Source organism: Eleutherodactylus coqui, unplaced genomic scaffold (genome assembly GCF_035609145.1).
Source record: "Eleutherodactylus coqui strain aEleCoq1 unplaced genomic scaffold, aEleCoq1.hap1 HAP1_SCAFFOLD_34, whole genome shotgun sequence".
Lineage (NCBI taxonomy): Eukaryota > Metazoa > Chordata > Amphibia > Anura > Eleutherodactylidae > Eleutherodactylus > Eleutherodactylus coqui.
In genome coordinates this window covers 1,352,959-1,380,843 of record NW_027101931.1, presented here as the reverse complement: position 1 = coordinate 1,380,843, position 27,885 = coordinate 1,352,959, and the positions used below count along the sequence as shown (strand labels likewise).

At 51.1% G+C, this 27,885-nt stretch overlaps 1 long non-coding RNA gene across 1 annotated transcript; it reads right to left on the bottom strand.

Moving 5' to 3' along the window:
- Positions 1 to 817: 817 nt before the first annotated feature.
- LOC136593659 (uncharacterized) lies at positions 818 to 27,600 on the bottom strand. The gene is made up of 3 exons (XR_010788278.1): positions 27,562 to 27,600; positions 1,096 to 1,227; positions 818 to 947 (listed from the first exon to the last, which is right to left on the bottom strand). It is a non-coding gene; the product is annotated as an uncharacterized lncRNA (long non-coding RNA).
- Between the last annotated feature and the right edge of the window lie 285 nt (positions 27,601 to 27,885).

Sequence of the window (27,885 nt, the reverse complement as noted above, 5' to 3'; positions counted from 1 at the left end):
CTCTCCTTCTTATATAGATAATCCGCTCTACACGGTTTTGACTCGTTCTATCATCTCGTTTAATCTTTTCTGCCAGGTTCTTAGCCAATCAGATGGAAGAGGAATTCCCGTTTCGGTGGCAGATCTACCCCTGGGCCCTAGGAAACACCTGGATGGAGAATACAGAAGTACTCTTCCAGCATCAGGACCAGCTGCTCCGCCGGATGGGATTTAGAGCTTGGGTGGACCGAACTACCTGTGATCTGGTTAGTAGAAATCATATAAAATACTCCGGTCTTTGATGAAGAGTCAGTAGTGCTAATGATATTGATACACTGTTTCATTCTAGGTGATGGCAGAGGGCCCTTCCCATTGTGCATGGACAAGAGAGCGGCAGCCGGATCACAGCTTGGCTATTCCAATATTCAGGATGGACGAGGAAGACTTCATCAGCGACACACGGTTCAAGCATCCAGACTGCATCCTCTGTAAGACCCTCCGCCGGTATCCATCCTTGAGAAAATTCTGCCAAGCAGAGGAGGACCCAGACATCGGCTGCGACTGATGAAGATGAGTATCTTTTGTATAGTCACACGCATGCCCACAGACACTGTCTCACACATTGATGGCTCATACCCATACATGTGCACATACACACACCGTACAGCCATCAACACATTCAATAATCATCATCATTACACACCGTAGATAGTCACATGCAGTCACCGTAAATAGTCAGCCACACGCAGTCACCATAGATAGTCACACGCAGTCACCATAGATAGTCACACGCAGTCACCATAAATAGTCACACGCAGTCACCATAAATAGTGACAAGCCTTCACTTTACACACGTTATAGTGTTACCTCCCTTAGTATGCCCAGAGGAAGGGCAGTACAGCAGCCATGGTTTCCCTGCAGGTTTCCTCCACTGGGGATTTTTCCTGTCCTGCGTGTTGCTGTTCCCTCTTCGTGAGTGATGGGAGGTAACAACCAAAACACATAGAATAAAAATAAATGTTCCATTATTTAACTTACTACCCTTGGTCTGAGTCATTTTTTTCTATTTCTGATCGTAAAATCTAGTTTACAGGGGTCCGGTGAAGTAACACTCACATATAGCCTGGATATGCCGTAAGTATGTAATTGGTGCTGTCAGACCGCTGGCATTCTCACTGATCATGTGTATGAAGGGGCTGCTGTATTTTGGGGGTCACAGCAGTCCTTTCATGGTCACCAAGGCAAGATCTGTGTGAGAGAAGAAAAAGATATGGTTCAAAAATATTTTATAAGTTGCATCGGACAATACAGTATAATACAGTTGAAGGAGTAGTCAAGCTATAGTCAAAACCTAGCCACAATCCCTTCTCCTTGCTAATTCCACCACCACCCAGTGTCCCATACAATTTTTATTTTTAAAAAACAAAGCATAACAAAATTGACCAAAAATTCCCTGTTGTGGATTGCTACACATCCCCATATAGAAGAGGACGGCACGAGAGGAGAAGAGGACGGCACGAGAGGAGAAGAGGACGCCACGAGAAGAGAAGAGGACGCCACGAGAGGAGAAGAGGACGCCACGAGAGGAGAAGAGGACGCCACGAGAGGAGAAGAGGACGCCATGAGAGGAGAAGAGGACGCCACGAGAGGAGAAGAGAATGCCACGAGAGGAGAAGAGGACGCCACGAGAGGAGAAGAGGACGCCACGAGAGGAGAAGAGGACGCCACGAGAGGAGAAGAGGATGCCACGAGAGGAGTAGAGGACGCCACGAGAGGAGTAGAGGACGCCACGAGAGGAGAAGAGGACGCCACGAGAGGAGTAGAGGACGCCACGAGAGGAGAAGAGGACGCCACGAGAGGAGAAGAGGACGCCACGAGAAGAGAAGAGGACACCACGAGAGGAGAAGAGGACGCCACGAGAGAAGAAGATGCCACGAGAGGAGAAGAAGAGGAGGACGACACAAGAGAAGAGGAAGATATAACCTGTCAGCAATTCTGCTTCTTGTGTTCAATCAAAAGGGTATCACACTGTGAATATTTCGTAGAAAGACTGAAAGGGAGCCTCAGGGCCACAGCCTGAGACTATAACATGTCTCCAACATGTGCCTCGTGGTTGCTGTACTCATGTAATGGCAGTATGTGCAACAGTGCCTGAAAGCCTAAGACTGACCGGTGTACAAGACCAAAACGGAGTCTAACAAGCATAAAGATACTTCAAAACCCCCGATATCTTGCCGGTTGAACTAGGTGATGAGTCATTGTAAGATGTGGCCTGGAGAAAGTCACCTTCAGGAAGTGTTCCTACTAAGGTGGAATGGTTCTGGACCACTAGCTAGAAGTCTGTACAGAGGGGCAGTCAACCCAGGGTGAGCTGGGAAGTGGATTTGTAACTGCCAGGCTAAGCGCCTACCATTAGGGCTAATGCCCACGGCCGGATTTCCGACGCATAAAACGCGGCGGAAATCCACAGCGTTACACTGCAGCCATTAGGTTCTGTTGAATCTAACAGCTCAATGTTCACGCTGCGAAATTCTACAGCGGAATTCCGCAGCATGAAATAACCTGCGGCATGTCCTATTTGCCGTGGGAATAGGCACGGCCGGCTTCCATTGTAGTCAATGGTAGCCAGCCGTCACACTATACCTCGCACTGCAGATCCGGGAGGTGAGTATGGGGTCTTTGAGGGGGTGGCGCTGTGACAGACCCTGCTGCCGTATTCCGCTGGCGGAGCCCGTCATGGCGTGGGCATTAGGCCTTATTTTAACCACAAAGTTCTTATACAGACTATGTAACAATCATCTTATATCCTTTGTGACTGATTGCTATGCTTTGTGTCTCCTGTGGAATAAAGTATTCTTCTGCTACTGTTGTTGTCCAGCTTAGTTATTGCGCCATCTTCCTGCATTGCAATTGGGTCAGATGCCACAGTTAAAAAAAATTCCAGTGCCAATGCTCGATAAATAGCTGTGATTGGCTAAGCGTCAGCCAATCAGAGGCAGCACTTCCAGGAGGTGGGTATTTTTCAATCCCCAGGCAGAAGAGATAGAAGAAGAACAGTGACGGGAACCCGGGGAGAAGCGGCAGATAGGGCTTAGATTAGGGCTTTGATAGTAGGATTCCCTACTGTCAAAGTTGGATCACACCGCACAAAAATCACGTTTTCGTGTGATGCAACAGAGAGGAAGGCTCCATAGGGAAACATGGGCAATAAAACCTCATGAGTCGCGTGCATATCGCGGGACCCGTGAGGTTTTTGTGTCTGGATGTCGCACACTCCAAAACATCGTAGGTGTGAATTCACCCATTGGAAAGCATGGGCTGAACGAACACGTGATCTGTCGCATTATCGCAACACGACAAAATCACACAACCTTGTCGCTCATGTGAATGAGGCCTTACAGGTACATCTAGTGTTAGACCACGAGAAATACAATAAAAAAAACCTAAAATGTCATATTACAACTTCCATAACAAAGCCAGTATACCTCATGGCTAAGGTGGTCAAGGGGGTCCGGGCTAAAGCTAGAATTCCTTTTCTCCTTTCCCAGGAAAAAAAAAAGAATCCTAAATCCCCCAAGGCATCGCTGACAAATTCAGTAAATATTGCCACAAGTTGTATTACCTCTCAAATGATAGCTACACTCCACAACTTCATGAGCACTTTGTTGAAAACTTTTTGATGTAAATTTCCCCCCTGCATCTCACCTCATCCCAACTTCAAGGTCTCAACAATCCCATCTCAGACCAGGAAATAGAAACATCAAATCTCTAAAAGTGGGCAAAGCTGCGGGTCCAGATGGGTTTGAAAATGAATATCTTAAGACCTTTTGACATATTCTACTCCTGCACATTCAGAACTTCTTCAATCAGGCAATACATTCAGGTCACCTTCCCCCCAAAAACCTCAAAGCAACTATTATAACACTTGCAAAGGAGGGTAAATCTCCAGACTCCCCAAGTAACTTTTGTCCGATCTCTTTCCTAAATTCATTCTTAAATGCCATTAAACATCCCCGTCAGACAACGGTACTCACCAGAGCGGCCCTCTCTCCGATTTAATCTTTTCTGTACTAATGGAATCCCTAGCAGAATCAATAAGATCCAACCCACTAATTAAGGGGATCCCCTTAGGGCATTCCATACAAAATAAACTTATTCCCAGACAATGTGATCTTTTTTTTTCAACAATAAATTTTTATTGAAAAGCTTGCTTACATGAAAATTTGTGTTCATTAAACTTTACAAACAATCACATCAATAAGTGACATATAATATGGATCCAATTACATTATAAGTCGGTTGGAGTAAAGAACTCAGCTAGAAGTTTGTCACAAAGCATTTTCTAATTTTCTAAAGAAAGAAGAAAGTAGGTGAGTATTAATACGGGAGCACATGGGGTAGGGGGGGGAGGGGGGGTTGGGAGGTGTGGGGGGGGGGTGGGAGCAGAGGGAGGGGAGGTTAAAATATATTGATAGACAAAAACTTAAAGAAGGCCTGGAACAAGGCCTGTAAGTGAAACTTACTCAGCAAATATTACATAGGACCACACGAACTTTATTCTAATTTTGAGAATTTTCTTAACCATGGATTCCACGTCTCATTAAATTTAGAAATCCTGTCGCTGCGTAAAGCAAGTATTTTCTCATATGAACTATGTTCAGTTATTAGATTAATAAGTTCTGAGCGATTCGGTGGGATTTCGGACCTCCATTTTTTAGTAATTAGATATTTTGCACCTAATAGGATATGTCCTATGAGGTTTTTAGAGTGGGGGTCTATCCCACCTGGGTCTATCAGAAAGAGGGCCAGTTTCGGGCTAAAGGGAAAGTTCCCCCTGAACACGTCTCGCAATAATTGGAAGGTTTCCTTCCAAAAGGGTTTTATTTGTGGGCATGACCAGAAAATATGAAGCAGGGATCCCTGCCCCCCACATTCCCTCCAACACTTGTCATCTAGGGCTAATTTTCTACATTTCAGAAGAGTTGGAGTAAAATACCACCTCGTGAGTACCTTTAAATGGGTTTCTATCAAATTTGCCCCTCGCGAGGCTTGTCCAGCCCATTTGAAGGCTTTCAGCCATTGATCTCTGGGAATTTCCAGCTCTAGATCTTTCTCCCAGTTTAATAAGTGGCATTTTTTGGAAGGTCTCAACATACCAGTGAAAATGTCATAGAAAAATCTAGTCTTTGCATTCATTTGGGTGTTGTTTAATATTGAAAGCACTACTTTTGGGATTTTCAGAGAATTAATATTCTGTGCGTAAAGAAGCGATGCAATTTGCATATGTTTATATCCTTCAGTTGCTGAGATATGAAATTTAGATCTAAGATCTTGGAAGGATAACAGATGGTCCTTAGAAAACAAATCTGAGATGTAGTGAATTCCACTGTTTATCCATGGAGTTAGCCTAAGGTTGGGTATAAGAAATTCTAGTGCTCTAAGGGGTATGTTGTAGTAGGTAACGGGAGAATTTCTCTCGGATTTTAGGAGGAGTTCTTTCCAGGCTTCTATTGAAGCTTTCATCGGGGGTGAGAGTCCAGACAATATTAGATGTTTTTTAAGGTTGGGGGCGAATGTGGTTAGAGTGAGAGCATGTAGAAGGAGGGATAGAGGTCTTTGACTGTTGTGCTCTAGTTCTAAAGTTGGCCAGCTTAAGTTAGGGTTATGCCGTAGCCAGGAAGGTATTTGGCTAAGGATCGTGGCTTTACGATAAGATTCCAAGTTAGGGACACCCAATCCTCCTTGGTTTTTGTTTAATGATAATGTGGATAATGCCATTCTTGGTTTTTTATTTTGCCAAATATACTTAGATAGTTGTTTCTGGAAGCTTTCAATTGTTTGTTTTGGAATTTGTAATGGTAGGGTTCGGAAAAAGTGAAGAATTTTGGGTAAAATAATCATCTTATATGATATCACTCTTCCCAGCCAAGATAGAGGCCGTTTGCTGAAGGAGTCTAGTTCATTTTGTAGTTGTTTTAGCAGGGGGGGGGTAGTTGGCATTTGCTAGTTCTGAAATAGGACAGCATAGTTTTATTCCTAAATACGGGATACTTTTAGTTTGCCATTGAAACGGGAATTCTTTGCTAATATCTTGTTTTAGTGTGTCGTTTATATGCATGCCTAAAATTTGGGATTTAGTAATGTTTAGTTTGTAGAAGGATGCTTTTGCGAATTTAGTAAGGGTGTGATGGACTTTCCTGAGAGAATGTAGTGGACTAGTGAGAGAAAGTAAGATGTCATCCGCAAATAGGCTAATTTTATGTTGTCGGAATCCTGCGTGGATACCTTGTATGTCCGGGTTACTTCTTATATGCTCAGCTAGAGGTTCCATGACCAGCGTAAACAGGAGCGGTGACAAAGGACAACCCTGACGGGTACCATTGGTAATGGGAAATGAATTTGATAGGGTTCCGTCAACTAGTACCCTTGCGGATGGATTTGTATACAGTGCAGTTATTGCGTTATAGATAGTGCCACTAAATCCGAATTTATTGAGTGTGGAAAAAGCAAATTCCCAATGGAGGCGGTCAAATGCTTTTTCCGCATCAAGCGCGACCAGAATTGAAGGAGTGTGTGTGATAGTGTTTTTGTTGATCAGGTTTATGATCCTTCTAGTCGCATCCGATGCCTGTCTTCCGCTAGTGAAGCCGACCTGGTCCGAATGGACTATGTTGGGTAGAATTTTTAGGAGTCTGCAGGCTATTGTTTTGGCATAAATCTTTATGTCGCAGTTGAGCAACGATATGGGCCTGAAGTTGGCGGGTGAGACGGGATCTTTCCCTGCTTTGGGTATGGTCACAATCGTTGCTTCCAACATCTCTGGGGGAAAAAAGCGTTGTTGTATGCCTTGGTTGAATGCTTCTGCCATGTGTGATGTGAGCGGTGAGTGGAAAGCCTTATAATAATCGTTTGAAAAACCATCTGGTCCGGGTGCTTTTTGGGGTTTTAGAGAGTGGATGGTATCTTTGAGTTCCAATGGTGTTATGGGAATGTTTAGTTGGAGAAGCTGATTCCGTGAAAGGGATGGGAGCTTTATCTCTTCCAAAAAAGAGTCTATTATTTGGGTTGTTGGTTGGGGTGTTTCTGCATCATCTTTTAGGTTATAAAGCTTACTGTAATATTGTCGGAAGGCTTCTGATATTTGAGTAGGATGGTAAATTTTTGTTTTTTTGTTTTTTGGATCCAGGATGTAGGGAATCAAAGATTTTTGAGTTCTTTTTTTAACTATTTTGGCTAACATGCGGGAGGGCTTATTGTTTGAAATATAGAAAGTGGCTCGGGAAGATTTTTGTTCTCTGTCGTAATTGTCTAGCAAAATACTTCTAAGTTTATGCCTAAGATCAAAAAGTTCTTTATGCAAGTCTTCTGTGGGAGATTTCTGTAATATTTGTTCTGTATTGGTTATTTGTGTAGTAAGTGTATTCAACTGTTTCTTTTTTTCCTTTTTATGATGCGAGCTAATTTTGATTAGGGTTCCTCTAATATATGCTTTATGAGCATTCCATATGGTTAGTGGGGATACTTCCGGGGTGGTGTTTTTTGCAAAATATCCCTTAAGGTCCGTTAGTATCTTTTCGCAATATTTTGGAATTTTCATGAGAAATACATTATTCCTCCATGTTTTTGCTTTTTCTTGTGTGTTTTCCAAGTTTATGGAAATTTCTGTTGGGGCATGGTCGGACCAGGTTATTGTGCCTATTTGGGCTTCTTTAAGCCACGGGAGAGCGTTTTTGTTGACTAGAATAAGGTCTATTCTGGAAAAAGCCTTATATCTGGCCGAGTAAAATGAGAATTCTTTCGAAGATGCATTTAGACATCTGAATGTGTCAAACAGATTCTCTTTCTGTAGCCAGGGTAATAGGGAGGGGGAGGATCTCAGGAGTCCTCTTGACGAGTCAAGTATTTTGTCGGGGACTGCGTTGAAGTCTCCGCATATTATTAAAGTTCCCGTTTCACATTTCCTGATCTTCCTCATTATTTTATTTAGGAAACGTAGTGGGGCATGGTTGGGTGCATATAGATTCACTAGAGTGAAAGGTTTGGAGTTTATCTTCCCTGTCAAAATAAGGTATCTACCTGCAGAGTCCGCATTTTGTGTGAGAATTTCGGTATTGATAGTATCTCTGAATGCTATTAGGACCCCTGCTTGCTTTTTAGGGGCACATGCTGTGTAGATCTTGGGGAACTTTTTGTGGGTTAATACTGGAAAAGTGGGGGAAGTGAGATGGGTCTCCTGGACACATAGAATGTCTGCTCTAGAAGATACAGCTTCCCTCCAAAGAGAGGAACGTTTAAAGGGGGAATTCAACCCGTTCGCATTTAAAGAGAGAATTTTAATTGGCATTTTTTTTTTTTTTTCTGTTATGTTTGGGATTTAAAGAGTTGAGACGTGGAAGATCCTATGTTATTTGGACCTGAGAGCAAGTAAAATTTACTACTGTAAAAAGTAACTAGAAACTAGCTATTGTACAGCAAAATGTTAACACTTTCTTAATAGAGCTGAATTATTTTCACAGATTATAACGTTACAGAATATAAATTTGAAAGAGACAGAAAACAAATCACTTTCCAGATGTAAAGTGACGAAGTAGAATTTGTCTCAGGTTAAGAAACCTGTACAATGATGGTGGGGGGAAAAAGTTCGCCTGGAAAACGCCGAGCTCAGCCACCAATTATTTTTAAAGGAGAAGACTTCCTCTTCTTTAGTGGTAGTCATTTGTAGGGTAATTCTTGGTCTACTGCTTGAGGTTTTTTCGGTGGAGGCTGATGGTGTTGTGGCGAGGGGAGAGCTATGCCCCACTTTCTGCAGATCTGGGTAGCGTCCTCTGGATTGAGAAAGACGTGGGTAGTGTCGTCTCTTCTTATCAGAATTTTAGTCGGGAAGCCCCATCTGTAAGGAATTTTTGCTTGGCGCAAAGCCATGGTAATTAAAGAGAATTTCTTCCTTTCCAGCATTGTGGCTTTAGATAGATCCGTAAATAGATGAATATTTTCATAGGGAGCTGGTAGCGGATTAGATTTCCGCGCTGCTAACATTAAAGCTTCCTTTGTCTGAAAAAAGTGCACCCTTGCGATGATATCTCTTGGGATGGACTCGGCAAGATATCTAGGCTTCGGTAATCTATGCGCTCTATCTATAGATAGATCTAGATTGGAGGCATTAGGAAGCAAAGTAGCCATTAGGCGGTTTAAGTAGGCAGGAATCTCAGATGTTATAATATTTTCCGGGACTCCACGGATTTTGATATCGTTTCTCCTGTTCCTGTCCTCCATGTCCGCAATTTTCGTTTTTAGTTGGGCAACTTCATCTACCAGCTCATAATGCGCATCTATTAGTGCATTATGCGACTGCGAGAATTCTCCCATTTTATTTTCTGTGTGTGATACTCTTTCTTCTATGTCCTCTATTGTGGTTTTCAGGGACTTTCTCAAGGAGTTGAAGTTAAGTTGTAGGGAGTCGCTTAAAGCGATTACCATCTCTTTAATAAATGATTCAGATGCTGGTTGGGAGGACGAAGGAAGAGCTGTGATATATTCTTTTAGAGATGGGGTTTGTTGCTCTTTGTTTAATATATCATCTATCTTGGGTCTTTGTTTGAGCGGGCTTACTGTGGGAGACATGTCTTCCAACAGGAGTAAAGAAGAAGCCGCCGCCATTTTGTGGGCAGCATGTGAGGATATGCTATTCCTTTTTTCTGCATTTTTATTATGTGCAGGAGGTACTTGTATCTCATTTTCTAAGATGTATGGTGAGCGCTCCGGTGAAGAACGATCTTGGGGCCCTATTTTGTGTTTATTTGGGCTATTTAGTGCAGAATTCTCCTGTGAGATATGTTTGATAGTGCCGGGCGCCATTTTGTGGGCATGCTGTGGGGCACTACTGTGTCTTTTTTCTGCCTTTCTGTGTGAAGCAGGTGTGTCGGCAATTTCACTCACCGTTTGTCTGGATGAGAGTTCTGATGGGGATCTTCTGTGAGCTGGGGGTGAGAGAGAGCCCTCTCTTCTGCTTCCCGCGCTGGACGAGGGAGAAGTCGCAGCGCTCGCTGCAAGGGCTTGTCTGGCTGTCGGCGCTGAGAAAAAATCATCCAGCCTTTTTGGATGCGGACGCTGGCCTCTGCGTCGGGACATCTCCAGGAGAAAGCCTTAAACAGGTGATGTAACTTAGTAGCTTCTTCTTGTCTCGATCGCTGCAGCAGGACCTGGGATGTGCAGGAGTCAGACAGCAGATCGGTCTCCCCTCCTTCCGGCACGTAGGTGGCTTGTGATGGGGCCGCCGGAGCTGTGGGGTGCAGGAGATTGCGTGGGGTCTAGTCGTCTGTGTGGGTTGCGGGATGGCTTGTGGTGTAACACAGCGCGGCAGCCGTGGATGCCCCCCTCCCCTCGATCGTTGCTGCGGGACCCGGGAAGTGCAGGAGTCAGACGGTGGCTCTGTCCCCCCTCCCCCCGGCACTGAGGTGACCTGAGACGGGGCCGCCGGAGCTGTGGTGTGCAGGAGATTGCGCGGGGACCAGACGTTTGTGTGGGAAGTGGGACGTCTTGTGGAGTATCACAGCGCGGTAGCAGTGAGTGTACCTCTTATCCCGATCGCTGTAGCAGGACCTGGGATGTACAGGAGTCGGGCGGCAGCTCCGTTTCTCCTCTCTCCGGCCCGTAGGGAGCTTGCAAAGGGGCCGCTGGTGTTAAAGCTTGCAGGAGAACGTGCGGGTAGAAGAGTACTTCCAGGCTTCTGTATAAGGTGCCGAACGGCTTGCCACGTCTCCACCACCTCTCGCAGCCCGGTATCAGCCTTTTCCCGGTGTTTGGCAGTCGATCCAAGTGCTTTTTGTCGCTTTAGGAAGTCTTTGCTCACGGAGCTCTGAGATTAAGCGGCCATTTCAGCGCTCGGCCAGGCCACGCCCCTCCAGACAATGTGATCTTAACACTATCCGGCGCTGGATAATGCCTTCGTGTCATCGCTACCATTCTAAAATTTAGCTCGGTCTCATTCTAAAATTGAACGTATGATAGCAGGCAGAGAAAATACATCAATTCTGCCATAGTTTTTTGTTTTTTTTTACAGCGTTAATCATGCAGCATAAATGACACAATACATTTTTTCTGCGGGCCGGTAAGATTACAACGAGAAAAAAAATCTTATTTTTTTAAGTTTTTCCACTTTTCTGCAATAAAACCCTTTTTTGGAAAAACTTTTTTTTCTAAATCGTTGCATTCAAAGTTCTATAACTTTTTTATTTTTCCATGGACGGAGCTCTGTGAGGGTTCCTTTTTTGCGAGGCCAGCTGTAGTTTTTATTGGCACCATTATCAGGTACATATGGCTTTTTTGATCACTTTTATTGCATTTTTTTGTGAGGTAAAACGCTAAAAATTAGCGTTTTTTTACGCTTTTTGCCGTGCAGAATAAAAAGCATGTTAAACTTATTGTACATGTTGTTATGGACACAATGATACCAAATATGAGGAATTTTTATTTCTATTTTTATGCCAATATGAGAAAAAGCACAAAAAAATGTACATTATTTTTATCTTTTTTTTTTTTTTTTTTTTTAATATACACACCATTTGTCTTCCTCTGGGGGACTTACATCATATCACCGATGATCGCTATGATAAGGCATTGCAGGACTTCTCCCTTGCAATGCCGTATCGCTTGTTATAGCTATCATAGGCAGTGGTAATACAGGATACCCGGCAACCAGCCGGGCACTCTGCGATTACATCGCGAGAGCTCAATGATGTCACAAAAGGAGCACGCTCCCTTCCCATGCCGCAACCTAGGCTGTTGCAGAGGGAGGCCAGCTATTGGTGACAGCCGGCTCCCAGTGCCGTATAGCGCAAGATCTCTTCTGATTTCGCACTATCCACATGACATAAGGGTATGTCCAGTTGCAGGAAGTACTCTGCTGCCAGGATGTACCCTTAAGTCCTGTGGAGGGAAGGGGTTACACATTGGTGCTACTGCGACTCTGACAAGTCCTGGTCAGCCTTGGAGGCCTCTTTGTCCCACATCATGAATTGGACGGCCTTCCTGCGAGCGTCTTCTTTTAATCCACTAGATCTCCCTGCAACCATTCGACTCTGTGTAGAGGTTTTTTTAAACAATTTTTCAGCGCTCCGATGTCAGCGGCTCTTCTGCATGTGTATGCCATGGAGACCCGGGGGTTCGTCTATTGTAACTTTTTCCTGGTTATGGGCCATTTACACGGGACAATTATTGCTCTAATTTGTCCAAATGAATGAATCTGAGTGATAATCGTGCAGATTAAAGGCACAAAAATCGCCCACTTTCCATTCACAGGCTTTCACACTGACTTTTCAGTCAGCCTAAAAACCATTGCTGATCGCTTGTAGTTCTGTCTAAATGCTCCCTGCTCAGAAAGGTGAAGCGCTGAGTGAGAAGCCTGCGATCCAGCGGAGAGTCTATCAGTGTAAACGCTCTGCATGAGCGCCAACAGCCTTAGCGGACAACCACTAGAAAGGATGCTTATTATTGTCAACTGCATATTATACTGTGAGACCACAATAAAACCAAACCCATTACCGTATGTGTGACCACGGGTTACTGCTGCAGTGCAGGACAATACTCGGGTATGCTACAGAGGGCACTACATTACCGTATGTGTGACCACGGGTTACTGCTGCAGTCCAGGACAATACTCGGGTATGCTACAGAGGGCATTACATCACCGTATGTGTGACTATGGGTTACTGCTGCAGTCCGGGACAATACTCGGGTATGCTACGGAGGGCACTACTTTACCGTATGTGTGACCACGGGTTACTGCTGCAGTCCAGGACAATACTCGGGTATGCTACAGAGGGCACTACATTACCGTATGTGTGACCACGGGTTACTGCTGCAGTCCAGGACAATACTCGGGTATGCTACAGAGGGCATTACATCACCGTATGTGTGACTATGGGTTACTGCTGCAGTCCGGGACAATACTCGGGTATGCTACGGAGGGCACTACTTTACCGTATGTGTGACCACGGGTTACTGCTGCAGTCCAGGACAATACTCGGGTATGCTACAGAGGGCACTACATCACCGTATGTGTGACTATGGGTTACTGCTGCAGTCCGGGACAATACTCGGGTATGCTACGGCGGGCACTACTTTACCGTATGTGTGATAACGGGTTACTGCTGCAGTCCAGGACAATACTCGGGTATGCTACAGAGGGCACTACATTACCGTATGTGTGACCACGGGTTACTGCTGCAGTCCAGGACAATACTCGGATATGCTACAGAGGGCACTACATTACCGTATGTGTGACCACGGGTTACTGCTGCAGTCTGGGACAATACTCGGGTATGCTACAGCAGCCTGTGACCCCCAATAACAGGACTGAGCGGGGGAGGGGAGCATATGGCGGGCAGTTCAGTTACTGCATGGGGAACAGGTTTAGATTATAAACCACTCAGACAACTCCTTTAAGACGAGTTCTACAACATATTACATGTACCCCACAACAGGACCATTAAGGCTGTGAATTGCCAGGTAAACTGCATTTACAGTAGCAGCAAAATGCCGCGGAAATAACCTCCCCAAAACCCGTGCGGAAACGGACAGGCGGCACGGAATTCACACCCGCAACATGTCAATTATGTGGCCGTCTCCAAGGCAGAACGCACGGCCTCTCAATGAAGGGGTGCGCTCCGCAGAGGGATTCAGAATAACACCCCCACAAACGGCGCGGCTTTAGAGGCAGGCATTCCGCGGCTGATCTGTAGCGGGACGTCCGCTGCGGATACTGCGCTGAAAATCAGTCCCGTGAGCGCAGCCTAAAACCTGCAGCTCGTCACACAAAAAACACAATCCCTTACAGCCTCGTTGGTGGAAAAATAAAAGTTCTGGGTCTTTGAATGCAGCGAAGCAAAAACATTTTTAAAATAATAATTGGGGGAGAAAAAGTGGGAAACCTAAAATATTTATAGTTTTGTTGTACCAAACCGCAGAGAAAAGTTCTGAAGTCATCGAGATAACAAATGGCAGAATCCATGTGTTCCCGCCCCCATAAAGCTCCGTTATAAGCTGCTGCAGCCCATGTGCGGGACACGGCTGCAGCCTGTAACCATGTCACTGGGCAGACCCAGAGCTGCCGGTAGGAGACCTGCGGCCGTCTGGCAGAGGAGACTAGGTGTCTCATGGAGGAACCCATTATCACATAACGGCTCATGCCCCCCAACGAAGCGCTAAACACTGGTCTCCCCGCAGCTCTTTAACAAGAGACTGCGCATGGCTGCGGGCGCAAGGCGTATACCCGCGGATCACATAGATATGCAGGGGGAATTTATTCCCCTCTCTGTTTCACTATTGCGTATAGACGGCATTTCATACGCTGCCTTTACCAATGTACAGGGATCACGGTGTGGGGGGTACAGGATAATAGACCACGCCGCCATCTATATCTCATGTATCGATATGAAGTATCTACAGGCACACATGTATGGATCAATGAAAGTCCAGTGACCTTCATGGACTCCATTTACCACGTATCACGCAGCTGTGTGGCCCACGCATAATACACGGTAAACACGCGGTCCGTGGACATGAGACCTTTATCTGCAACAACTCCTTTACATGGTATCTGTCAGCTCGAACATGCCGGTTATAGAGCAGATATATAGCTTTACGGCCGGCTTCCCACGATCGGATTACTATTGCGGAATCCCCGGTCTGCGTCCGTACGGAGCATCCACAGCAAATCGCATGCATTGAAGGGTAGATACTTTTGCTTTTTCCTTCACACTCGCGGATACGAATTGCGTATCCCGTGAGCGCAGGAAAAAAGAAAAATCACAGAATGCTTTATTTTGCTGCGGACGGCCTACATTGAAGTTGATTGGGCTGCCGATCAGACAGTATCAGACACAACTGGCATTACATATGGGCTGTGGGTTCCCACGCCATCTTCTAGCGACGGCACGGCAAATACAAATATTGAAAAAAGAAATCTGTACTGCGCGTGACTGACGCCGAGCCTCCGTGGTCATCAGCATTACAGATAATGCAGGTCTGCGTGGTCGTCAGCCGGGGTCACAGACGGATGCCACAGCAGGAACGGGCTCACCAGTGTGCAGCCGGCCTAACTTGTATATTATTCATGTCAACCTCTGCACATTGTGGGCTGAATAGTCCAGGGGGCGGTCCTATCAGTGATTGACAACTATCTGAATGACTGTACATACAGAGGTAGCTGTCAATCACTGATAGGACCGCCCACTTGACTGTTCAGCTCACAATGTGCAGAGGTTGACATGAATACAAATAATACTGAATGTCTTCCCATAAAACTATACATTAACCCTCTCAGCGCCTCCTGCGCTATAACATCATGCCTGTAGTCTGGACACCATGATCCAGCCGACGGGCTCCCTGTAAAGGCTCAAACACACTTGCGTTTTTTTAACACTGCGATATTGCTGCGTTTTTTTTAACGCGATTGTCAATGGGACTTTCTAATGTTAAAAACGCATCACAAGTTGGTGCTTTGGGATTTTTGTGCGATGCCTTTTTAACATTTGAAAGTCCCATTGACAATTATGTAAAAAAAAACGCAGTGATATCGCGTGAAAAAACGCACAAGAAAAACGCAAGTGTGCAGGAGCAGTGATGTAACCTTTTAGAAACCGAATGCCCAAAGTGCAAACCAAAACCCACTTATTTATGGCATAGTGCCAACACGTCAGGGGGCAGGGCTTATCACCACGTATGATTTTACCCCGTCGTTATAACAAGGATGGGGCTGTTTTAAACTAGACAGGGTGCAGATTTTGACTGCTTTTTGGATGCAGAAATGCTGCGGAATTTGCCACGGAAATTTCCGCTGAGGACACTCTGCAGCATTTCCGCCACGAGTAAACATACCCCATCAGTAATACTGACCTCCTGCAGTGGCCTCCGCGGTAATGGGGACCCCCTGCAGTGGTCCCAGCGGTAGGGTTGCCACTCGGACGGTATTTTTACCGCCAGGCCTGTGCAGGTATTTTTTTTTCTTTACCGACCCTGTTACAGGCCGGTATTTTTGTCGGGGCCCGGGGACTGCAGGCTGTGACAAAAACGCTGGCCTGTAATATAGTCTGCTGCAGGCAGCCATGATGCAGCAGACTCGCAGAGAGACAATGATGACGCGCTTGCACAATGGGCTTTTGGGAACGCTGGACTAGCAGCAGGCAGCCTGTGATGGGAGTCGGGAGTCTCGGTTGGGACGCGTACACAGCCGGGCCATGGCGGGCCATGGCTGGGTCACTGGGTGGCTGCGTCATTAGGGGCCTGACACCTCCAGAGGAGCAGCTGTGGGGGATAGCAGCCTTGCAAGCACTGCCAGCTCCCGCAGCACACATAGCCGCTTTTCATCATTACATTAGGCAAGAGAAGAAAGAGACCCTGACAGCCACACTCTGCGGAGGGGAAGAGGAAAGAGCAGGTGCGGATTGTATCATTGAGTTTAATGACAGCTGTATACATACATGTTCACTATGTATCCCCTGGTGCCGGCTGTGGGGCAGGGAAGTAGGGCTACTTGTATGGAGGAGGTTACTGTCAGCAGCAGCCATCATCAGCTATTAGTCCACGCTGCCAGTTGCCCCAAGTGTCTTCTTGAAGTTCTGTCCTCTCTGTCCATTGGGCTTCTCAAGAACAGTGATTGACAGCCGCAGTGTCCAACCAGGAGGCCGATACAGCTGCCAATCAGAGCAGCTCGATGGGGTGATCTTCAGGAAGGAGACCTCTCTGCAGACCACTTGCAGCAGCGTGGAATAAACCTCCAATGTATCACTGCTGCTGATAGTAACATCCATCACACCGGTATTCTTTAGGCCCCCAGCACACGGGCCGAAATTCTGCGTCAAGATTTTTCCGCAGAATTTCCGCCCCTGGACACCTGCATAGGATTACATTGCAAAACGGAATCCTATGCAGACGGCCCCGATTTGTCCGAGTGAAAATACACGCGGAATAAAAATCGTGGCATGCTCTATTTCTGCGAGCAGATCTCGCAGAGGCCCGCACAGAAATGTCTCTCTCGGCGCCCCGGTTCTGCTCCGCGCATGCGTCGGCTGGCCAGCAGCCGGCACATCTAAGAGCCGGAGCCGCAGGAGAGGCGAGTTCCGCATTGGTCCCGGCAGAATTCTCGCTGTGGGATTTGACCCGGCCATCTGCAGGCAGCCTTAGGCTCACCTGCCTTTACATACAGCTGTCTTCAGTCTCTGCAAAGGTGTTGATACTTTTGCATATTGGTGATCTATCCCTACAATATGTCAGCAATGTGTCGTTTGCAATGATCTGACCCCTGGGACCCTATGATCACAAGACACAGTCCCACTCTCATCTGTGCACCACGTCTGCTTTTGCAGCTCAGCTCCACTCACTTCAATGTGGCTGAGCTGCAATACCAGACGCCATGCACAGACAAGTTTGGAGCTGTGCCTGTAAAACCTGAAAGGCTCTGATCTCTCACGCACAGCATATCTGAGGAACAAGGTTTTCCACGCACATACTATTGATGACCTATCCTCAGGTTAGGCCACGAATATTTAATTGGCTGGGGTGCGCCGCAAAGCACAAGGGTTGGAGTGGAAGCAGTTGGCTCCGACCCCTGTGTAGTGGCCAGCACTTCTAATTGCAAGCTGGGGTCTCATTAAAATCAATGACACCTGCGCCTACAACTATAAGCACTGGCCACTCCACGGGGGTCAGAGCCAACTCCGACCCCTGTGTATTGCAGTACTGAAAGCGGGCGCCCAATCAGCTGGGATCTCGAGTGGCGCACCCCAGCCGATCAACTATTATTGATAGGTCATCAATAATATTTCCTTGGAACCTCCCTTAACTCTATGGCTATGATGAGGGAAGCAAGGGAGCCGGAAATAGGAAGACCACTATAGATATCCATGATGAAGGCCATATGCTTAGCCTTCATCAGATGTAAGCAGTGATCACTGAATGATTAGAAGAGCAAGATTCTACATTGACACAAAACTATTAATTCCTGCTAAGCATTTCATCCTGGCTGTACCCCACAGATCACCCCTTGTAGACCCAGGAGAACAACTGCTTCTTTACTAAATAAATCATCTTTAACCCCAAATCATAAGTCATGTTAAGGCACAACCATGGAGGACGGTGCCTGAGTCTATTAGTTTTTATAGTTTTACAGTCTACTTAGAAAGGGGTATCAAGAAATAACTAATGAGGGATAGAAATTATAATGGGGTTATTTAAGAACACAGGCCACCAAGCAGTAAGGCTCGGTTCACATTGGGCGGATTTGCCGCAAAAATCCCGTCCACACAGGACGGCGAATCTACCATGGCAAAGCCGGCGTTGCGGCGCGGATTTGCCGTCCGCAGCATGTTCATTTTTCTTTCTTCCGCTGCAGACGCGCTCTCCTCTATGGGAGAGCCGGCTGTAGCGGAAAAGCCCGCAGCTAAGTCCTGTGGGTTTTGTAGCAGTGGATTCCCGGTGAAAATCTTGCGGGTTTTCGCTGCGGCCAAACCACGAGATTTCCGCCTGGAATCCGCCCAGTGTGAACCGAGCCTAAATGCTCAGTAAACACATGTTTTGCCAATACATAAATGTACTTCTTTACTCTTTCCACCATCATCGTTTCCGTATTTAGTTTCCTCCTCACGTGTCAATCAGAAACCTCTAATTCCATCCCTCTTGTGTGTTTCCAGCATTTACTAAGATGTTCTTACTGAAATACAGAACCCCCACCTTTCCCCTGCAGCGGCCCCGGTATTCATAGTGACACCCAACAGCGGCCTCGGTAGCAATAGTGGCACCCCACTGTAATGCTATTACTACTGGGGGCGGTATAGGGGACACCATTACTAATAGTATCCTCTATATCAGCCCCAGTAGTAATAGTGCCCCACTAAGACCCATATACTTACCCCTAACTCCTCGCCGAAGCGCTGCTGCTGATCCTAGGTGCACACTGTGCTCCTCCCTTCATCTCCCTTCTGTGGAGATGAAAAATCAATAAATGTAAATGGCCGATCCCTGAGGCCTAAGAGGGGCCGCATCGTCAGAGGGGGATTCCCATTACAGCTTTTCATGGCCAAGAAGGGAAAACCTGGTGACTATTCTGACACTTGTCAGCAAGAGCCGAGAGTACAGCGCCCGTAGCTGCCATGGAAAGTGACCAGGAGCCAAGAACAAGAAGTGCAGCAGTGAGCCATGCAGCCTCTGTGATGTCGGACATTCTATAAATGGCGCAGTGCGCTCTGCTACACGGAATCCTGTGGCTCCCATTCACTTCAATGAGAACTATGGAAATACTACTTGGCTCTCCCATAGGCTCTGGCCGGCTGCTTCGGTAGCCGTTCCCCATACTCTTGGTACTCACCTGCTCCCGCGATCCAAGGGTGTCGCCCTCTGCAGTCTGCGTGCGGCAGAAAATCTGACTTTAGAGTGCGGTGTGCGTATCTGCCATCTATATATATATATATATATATATATATATATATATATATATATATAAAAGATGAAAGCCATCACTAACTGACGTACAGAATCTAATTCTCTCACTTCCCGATGTCGTAGAAAGAACAAGCGTCCAAATTTTATGTACGGAATCTAACCCCTTGAGTGGCGGGTTTCCTACCACCCTGTCGTGCCCACCAGGGCAGGTTTTTTAAAATGGTCTAATCATTGAATTTCAACTAATTTTGCAGTTGCGTCTCAAGAGCCATAACTTTTTCATTTTTCCATTGACACAGCCATATGAGGGCTTGTTTTCTGCGGGACAAGTTGTGATTTTTTAAACAGGGGGGAAGAAAAAAATAAATGGGGAAAAAAGAAAAAAAGGGGCCATGTCATTAAGGGGTTAAATAATGCATTAACTTCCTTCTCTGGGTCATTACGACGCATGGATACCACATGTGTGATTGTATTTTTGATTTTTTACAAAGTAAAGGGAGACAAGTGTTTTTATAATTTTTTTCCTTTTTTTTTATTATTTTTTTTTATTTTTTTAATTTTTTTGTTCCTTTAGGGGACTTCCACAGGGACCCATCAGGACCCCCTGATCACATTCCGGGGGTCCGATGGTGACAGCCCTTTACATGCTGCAGTGACAGCCTTTTACATGCTGCAGTCACATAGACTGCAGCATGTAAAGGGTTAACACAGCAGAGATTGGAGGTTTTCTCTGATCTCTGCTGTAAGAGCTAGTACCTAGCTGTCCTCTGACAGCCAAGCACCAAACTCTCCCTGCCACAGAGACCATCGGCTTGCTTCTGACAAGCCGATGGTCTCTATGGCAACCTGTAAACAAAGCAGGAGATTGCCGGCATGTCGGCAATATCTTCTGCTGGTTTTTCAAAGCCCTTGCTTTGTTCTCTGTGGGTCTGTGCAGGCAGAGCACAATGCCACAGCTTGTGGCATTGTGCTCTGCAGCTCCCATAGTGATACATAGCCCAGAAATCTTCCGGGCTATGTCGCTATGAGCAATGGAGCTCGTCCCGGAAAATTTCCGGGCGTGCCACTCAAGGGGCTAATTCTCTCACTTCCCGATGCAACAAATAATTACACAAATTTTTACCGCACAAATGTGAAATTTGCCATAACCATTCTTTATGTACTAAATATTGGAAATTTAAAGGGTTGCAACTTGATTTTTCAATCCTATGCATAAAAGTAAGTGACCCCCTATGTAATGTAACTAACAACACACATTTGTACAGCACAAACTTGAAATTTGGCATGACCATTCCTATGTAATGTAACTAATAACATATCTGCACCCCACGATATATGAGACAGTTATCATCTCAGCAAAACAAAACGCATTTATCTAAAGTAACCTCGACTTCATAAGATTGTCCGTGTGAACACCAGATAAACACCAGGACCAAATTAGCTAGTACACTTATATAGGAGAGTGCGTGTGCAGCAATCTGAGGGGGGGGAGGGTCAGACGTTTGTGCTGCGCGCCGACTTCAGAGGCGACACCGCAGGACGCTCTCTCGCATACGACTCCATTCAAAAGAATGGGGTTTATACTCTTGTGAGATTTGTCTCGCAATGCACCGATCTCGCACGATTTTCTTGGCCATGTCACAGTCTATGGAAGCCATCTGACCCGCGGCCCGGTCTGCAACGACATTGCAAGAAAGTCGCAGGTACCAGTGTCATCACCCAGCGACGGCGCACATCTGACGGTAGGAAGCAGGTACAGGCGGAAGCCGGCCGGGCACAGGGGCGGATGACGCTGAGGGCAGAAGCAGGTACATTATAACAATACGTTCCAGCAGCACACAGAAGAAAACACCACTCCTGTGGTTGGATCCCCCAAGAACGATGCAACAGCCGTTTATGGACCAGACCAATTCCGTACAGTAGCGCAAATTAGGCTTGACAAAGATATGATTTAGGATCAAAACGTTGCCATTGTCTCACCAGGGGAGAATAAAGGCTTGTTGATTTGTTTTCTCTACACCAGCTGATGCTGTTGCATTTTTCCTATGGCAAGAATCAGGTACAAGAGGACGCCGGCCGGCACAGGGGCGGATGATGCTGCGGAAAGAAGCAGGTACAAGTGGACGCCGGCCGGGCACAGGGGCGGATGATGCTGCGGAAAGAATCAGGTACAAGAGGACGCCGGCCGGCACAGGGGCGGATGATGCTGCGGAAAGAAGCAGGTACAAGTGGACGCCGGCCGGGCACAGGGGCGGATAATGCTGCGGAAAGAAGCAGGTACACGCGGACGCCGGGTACGGGGGTGGATGACGCTGCGGGCAGAAGCAGGTACACGCGGACGCAGGCACACGCAGATGCAGGGCACGGGGGAGGATGACGCTGCGGGCAGAAGCAGGTACACGCAGACACTGGGCACAGGGCCAGATGACGCTGCGGGCAGAAGCAGGTACACGCAGACGCCGGCCGGGCACAGGGGCGGATGATGCTGCGGGCAGAAGCAGGTACACGCGGACGCCGGGCACAGGGGCGGATAACGCTGCGGACAGAAGCAGGTACATGCAGACGCCGGGTGCGGGGGCGGATGACGCTGCGGCCAAGAGAAGGTACACGCGGACGCCGGCCGGGCACGGGGGCGGATGACGCTGCGGCCAGAAGCAGGTACACGCGGGTGCCGGGCACGGGGGCAGATGACGCTGCGGCCAGAAGCAGGTACACAAGGGTTCCGCGCACGGGGGCGGATGACGCTGCGAGCAGAAGCAGGTACACGCTGACGCCGGGCACGGCGGCGGATGACGCTGCGGGCAGAAGCAGGGACACGCGGACGCTGGACACGGGGGCGGATGACGCTGAGGGCAGAAGTAGGGACACGGGGACGCCAGGCACGGGGGAGGATGACGCTGCGGGCAGAAGCAGGTACACACGGACGCCGGCTGGGCATGGGGGTGGATGACGCTGCGGGCAGAAGCAGGTACGCGCAGACGCCGGCCAGGCACGGAGGCGGATGATGCTGCGGGCAGAAGCAGGTAAACGCAGACGCCGGGCACGGGGGCGGATGACGCTGCGGATGGAAGCAGGTACACGCAGACACCTGGTACGGGGGCGGATAATGCTGCGGCCATGAGCAGGTACACGCGGACGCCGGCCGGGCACGGGGGCGGATGACGCTGCGGCCAAAAGCAGGTACACGCGGGCGCCGGGCACGGATGATACTGCGGGCAGAAGCAGGGACACGCGGATGCCGGGCACAGATGACGCTGCGGGCAGAAGCAGGGAAACGCGGACGCAGGGCACGGGTGACTCTGTGGGCAGAAGCAGGGACATGCGGACGCTGGGCACGGGGGCAGATGACCATGCGGGCAGAAGCAGGTACATGCGGACGCCGGGCACGGGGGCAGATGACGCTGCGGACAGAAGCAGGTACACGCGGACGCCGGTGGCGGATGACGCTGTGGGCAGAAGCAGGCACACGTGCACGCCGGGCACGGATGACGCTGTGGGCAGAAGCAGGGACATGTGGACGCCGGCCACGGATGACGCTGTGGGCAGAAGCAGGTACACGCAGATGCCGGGCACAGGGGCGGATTACGCTGCGGGCAGAAGCAGGTACACGCGGACGCGGGCCGGGCATGGGGGTGTATGACGCTACGGGCAGAAGCAGGTACACGCAGATGCAGTACACGGGGGAGGATGACGCTGCGGGCAGAAGCAGGTACACGCAGACGCCGGGCACAGGGCCAGATGACGCTGCGGGCAGAAGCAGGTACACGCAGACGCCGGACGGGCACAGGGGCGGATGATGCTGCGGGCAGAAGCAGGTACACGCAGACGCCGGGCACGGGGGGCGGATGATGCTGCAGACAGAAGCAGGTACACGCAGACGCCGGGTACGGGGGCGGATGACGCTGCGGCCAAGAGCAGGTACATGCGGACGCGGCCGGGCGCGGATGACGCTGCGGCCAGAAGCAGGTACACGCGGACGCTGGGCACGGGGGCGGATGACGCTGCGGGCAGAAGCAGGGACACGCGGACGCTGTGCACGGCGGTGGATGACGCTGCGGGCATAAGCAGGGACACGCGCCTGCCGGGCACAGGGGCGGATTACGCTGCGGGCAGAAGCAGGTACACGCGGACGCGGGCCGGGCATGGGGGTGTATGACGCTACGGCCAGAAGCAGGTACACGCAGATGCAGTGCACGGGGGAGGATGACGCTGCGGGCAGAAGCAGGTACACGCAAACGCCGGGCACAGGGCCAGATGACGCTGCGGGCAGAAGCAGGTACACGCAGACGCCGGACGGGCACAGGGGCGGATGATGCTGCGGGCAGAAGCAGGTAAACGCAGACGCCGGGCAGGGGGGCGGATGACACTGCGGACGGAAGCAGGTACACGCAGACACCTGGTAAAGGGGCGGATAATGCTGCGCCCATGAGCAGGTACACGCGGACGCCGGCCGGGCACGGGGGCGGATGACGCTGCGGCCAAAAGCAGGTACACGCGGGCGCCGGGCACGGATGATACTGCGGGCAGAAGCAGGGACACGCGGATGCCGGGCACAGATGACGCTGCGGGCAGAAGCAGGGAAACGCGGACGCAGGGCACGGGTGACTCTGTGGGCAGAAGCAGGGACATGCGGACGCTGGGCACGGGGGCAGATGACCATGCGGGCAGAAGCAGGTACATGCGGACGCCGGGCACGGGGGCAGATGACGCTGCGGACAGAAGCAGGTACACGCGGACGTCGGCGGCGGATGACGCTGTGGGCAGAAGCAGGCACACGTGCACGCCGGGCACGGATGACGCTGTGGGCAGAAGCAGGGACATGTGGACGCCGGCCACGGATGACGCTGCGAGCAGAAGCAGGTACACGCAGATGCCGGGCACAGGGGCGGATTACGCTGCGGGCAGAAGCAGGTACACGCGGACGCGGGCCGGGCATGGGGGTGTATGACGCTACGGGCAGAAGCAGGTACACGCAGATGCAGTGCACGGGGGAGGATGACGCTGCGGGCAGAAGCAGGTACACACAGACGCCGGGCACAGGGCCAGATGACGCTGCGGGCAGAAGCAGGTACACGCAGACGCCGGACGGGCACAGGGGCGGATGATGCTGCGGGCAGAAGCAGGTACACGCAGACGCCGGGCGTGGATGATGCTGCAGACAGAAGCAGGTACACGCAGACGCCGGGTACGGGGGCGGATGACGCTGCGGCCAAGAGCAGGTTCATGCGGACGCGGCCGGGCGCGGATGACACTGCGGCCAGAAGCAGGTACACGCGGACGCTGGGCACGGGGGCGGATGACGCTGCGGGCAGAAGCAGGGACACGCGGACGCTGTGCACGGCGGTGGATGACGCTGCGGGCATAAGCAGGGACACGCGGCCGCCGGGCACCGCGGTGGATGACGCTGCGGGCAGAAGCAGGGACACGCAGCCGCCGGGCACGGCGGTGGATGACGCTGCGGACAGAAGCAGGGACACGCGGACGCCAGGCACGGGGGAGGTTGATGCTGCGGGCAGAAGCAGGTACACACGGACGCCGGCCGGACATGGGGATGGATGACGCTGCGGGCAGAAGCAGGTACACACGGACGCCAGCCGGGCACAGGGGCGGATGATGCTGCGGGCAGAAGCAGGTACACGCTGACGCTTGGCATGGGAGGGATGATGCTGCAGGCAGAAGCAGGTACACGCGGACGCCGGGCAGGGGGTGCGGATGCCGCTGCGGACAGAAGCAGGTACACGCAGACACCTAGTATGGGGGCGGATGATGCTGCGGCCAAGAGCAGGTACACGTGGACGCTGGCCGGGCACAGTGGCAGATGACGCTGGGGCCAAAAGCAGGTACACGCGGGCGCCGGGCACGGGGGCGGATGACGCTGTGGCCAGAAGCAGGTACACACGGCCCCCGGGCACGGGGGGGGGATGACGCTGCGGACAGAAGCAGGTACACGCAGACGTCGGGTATGGGGGCGGATGACGCTGCGGCCAAGAGCAGGTATACGAAGACGCCGGCCGGGCACGGGGGAGGATGCCGCTGCGGCCAGAAGCAGGTATACGCACACGAGGGGCACGGGGGCAGATGACGCTGCGAGCAGGAGCAGGTATACGCTGATGCCAGGCACGGATAACGCTGTGGGCAGAAGCAGGGACACGCGGACGCCGGGCACAGATGACGCTGCAGGCAGAAGCAGGGAAACGCGGACGCCGGGCACGAATGACTCTGCGGGCAGAAGCAGGGACATGCGGACGCCGGGCACGGGGGCAGATGACGCTGCAGGCAGAAGCAGTTACATGCGGATGCTGGGCACGAGGGCAGATGACGCTGCGGACAGAAGCAGGTACACGCGGATGCCGGGGGCGGATGACGCTGTGGGCAGAAGCAGGGACATGCGGACGCCGGGCACGGGGGCAAATGACGCTGCGGGCAGAAGCAGGTACACTCAGACGCCGGGGGCGGATGACGCTGTGGGCAGAAGCAGGTACACGCGGATGCCGGGCACGGATGACGCTGTGGGCAGAAGCAGGGACACGCAGACACCTAGTATGGGGGCGGATGATGCTGCGGCCAAGAGCAGGTACACGTGGACGCTGGCCGGGCACAGTGGCAGATGATGCTGTGGCCAAAAGCAGGTACACGCGGGCGCCGGGCACGGGGGCGGATGACGCTGCGGCCAGAAGCAGGTACACACGGACCCCGGGCACGGGGGCGGATGACGCTGCGGATAGAAGCAGGTACACGCAGACGTCGGGTATGGGGGCGGATGACGCTGCGGCCAAGAGCAGGTATATGAAGACGCCGGCCGGGCAGGGGGGCGGATGCCGCTGCGGCCAGAAGCAGGTACACGCAGACACCTAGTATGGGGGCGGACGATGCTGCGGCCAAGAGCAGGTACACGTGGACGCTGGCCGGGCACAGTGGCAGATGACGCTGCGGCCAAAAGCAGGTACACGCGGGCGCCGGGCACGGGGGCGGATGACGCTGCGGCCAAGAGCAGGTATACGAAGACGCCGGCCGGGCACGGGGGCGGATGCCGCTGCGGCCAGAAGCAGGTACATGCTGAGGCAGGGCACGGGGACGGATGACGCTGCGGACAGAAGCAGGTACACGCAGACGCCGGGCACGGGGGCGGATGACGCTGCAAGCAGAAGCAGGTATACGCTGACGCCAGGCACGGATAACGCTGTGGGCAGAAGCAGGGACATGCGGACGCCGGGCACAGATGACGCTGCAGGCAGAAGCAGGGAAACGCGGACGCCGGGCACGGATGACTCTGCGGGCAGAAGCAGGGACATGCGGACGCCGGGCACGGGGGCAGATGACGCTGCAGGCAGAAGCAGTTACATGCGGATGCCAGGCACGGGGGCAGATGACGCTGCGGACAGAAGCAGGTACACGCGGACGCCGGATGACGCTGCGGGCAGAAGCAGGTACACGCGGACGCCGGGGGCGGATGACGCTGTGGGCAGAAGCAGGTACACGCAGACGCCGGGTACGGATGACGCTGTGGGCAGAAGCAGGGACACGTGGACGCGAGACACGGATGACGCTGCGGGCAGAAGCAGGGACACGTGGACACGAGACACGGATGACGCTGCGGGCAGAAGAAGGGACACGCGGATCTCGGGCACAGGGGCGGATGACACTGCGGGCAGAAGCAGGTACATGCAGATGCCCGGCATGGGGGCGGATTACGCTGTGGGCAGAAGCAGGTACATGCGGACACTGGCCGGGCACAGGGGCGGATGATACTGCGGGCAAAAGCAGGTACACGCGGACACGGGGACGGATGACGCTGCGGGCAGAAGCAGGCACACCCAGACGCCGGGCAAGGGTGCTGATGACGCTGCGGGCAGAAGCAGGTATACGTAGACGCCGGCCAGGCACGGGGGTGGATGACACTGCGGGCAGAAGCAGGTACACGCGGGCGTCGGCAGGGCACGGGGGCGGATGACGCTGCGGGCTCTAGCATGCAGTAGCCGACCCAGTCGTGTGCAGCTGCCCTTAGTGGTAAAAGCCACATGACCTTCACATCTGCATAAGGGGCCCCGTCACACCACACCCCGGGAGAGGGGGTCACACGCAGAAGAGAGAGGGGGGGGACCAGACACACCCCGTGCAGAAGAGAGCCCTCCACAGAAGAGCACTTACCTCACCAGTTGCAGCTGCCCACCACAGCCGGCTCCCCTCCTCAGTGCCGGCTGCGCGCGGACACTGCAGGGGCGGGGCTTCTCCTCAGCGCGTGGTGAGCTCTGACGGCTGGTTCCCGGCGAAACTATCAACCCTATGCCCCGCCCACCACTTCAGGTGTAAAGCATGCCGTGGCGGGGGGAATGTTGTGGAGAGAAGAGCGCCGCAGCGTGCACCACGTGACCTCGGGGTCTGACAGTACTGAGGTGGAGGACAGGCGGCTCCTCCTGCTGTCAGTGACACTCCGCGGGGTGTGAAGCACTGCGGCTGCCATTGCTGGTCTTA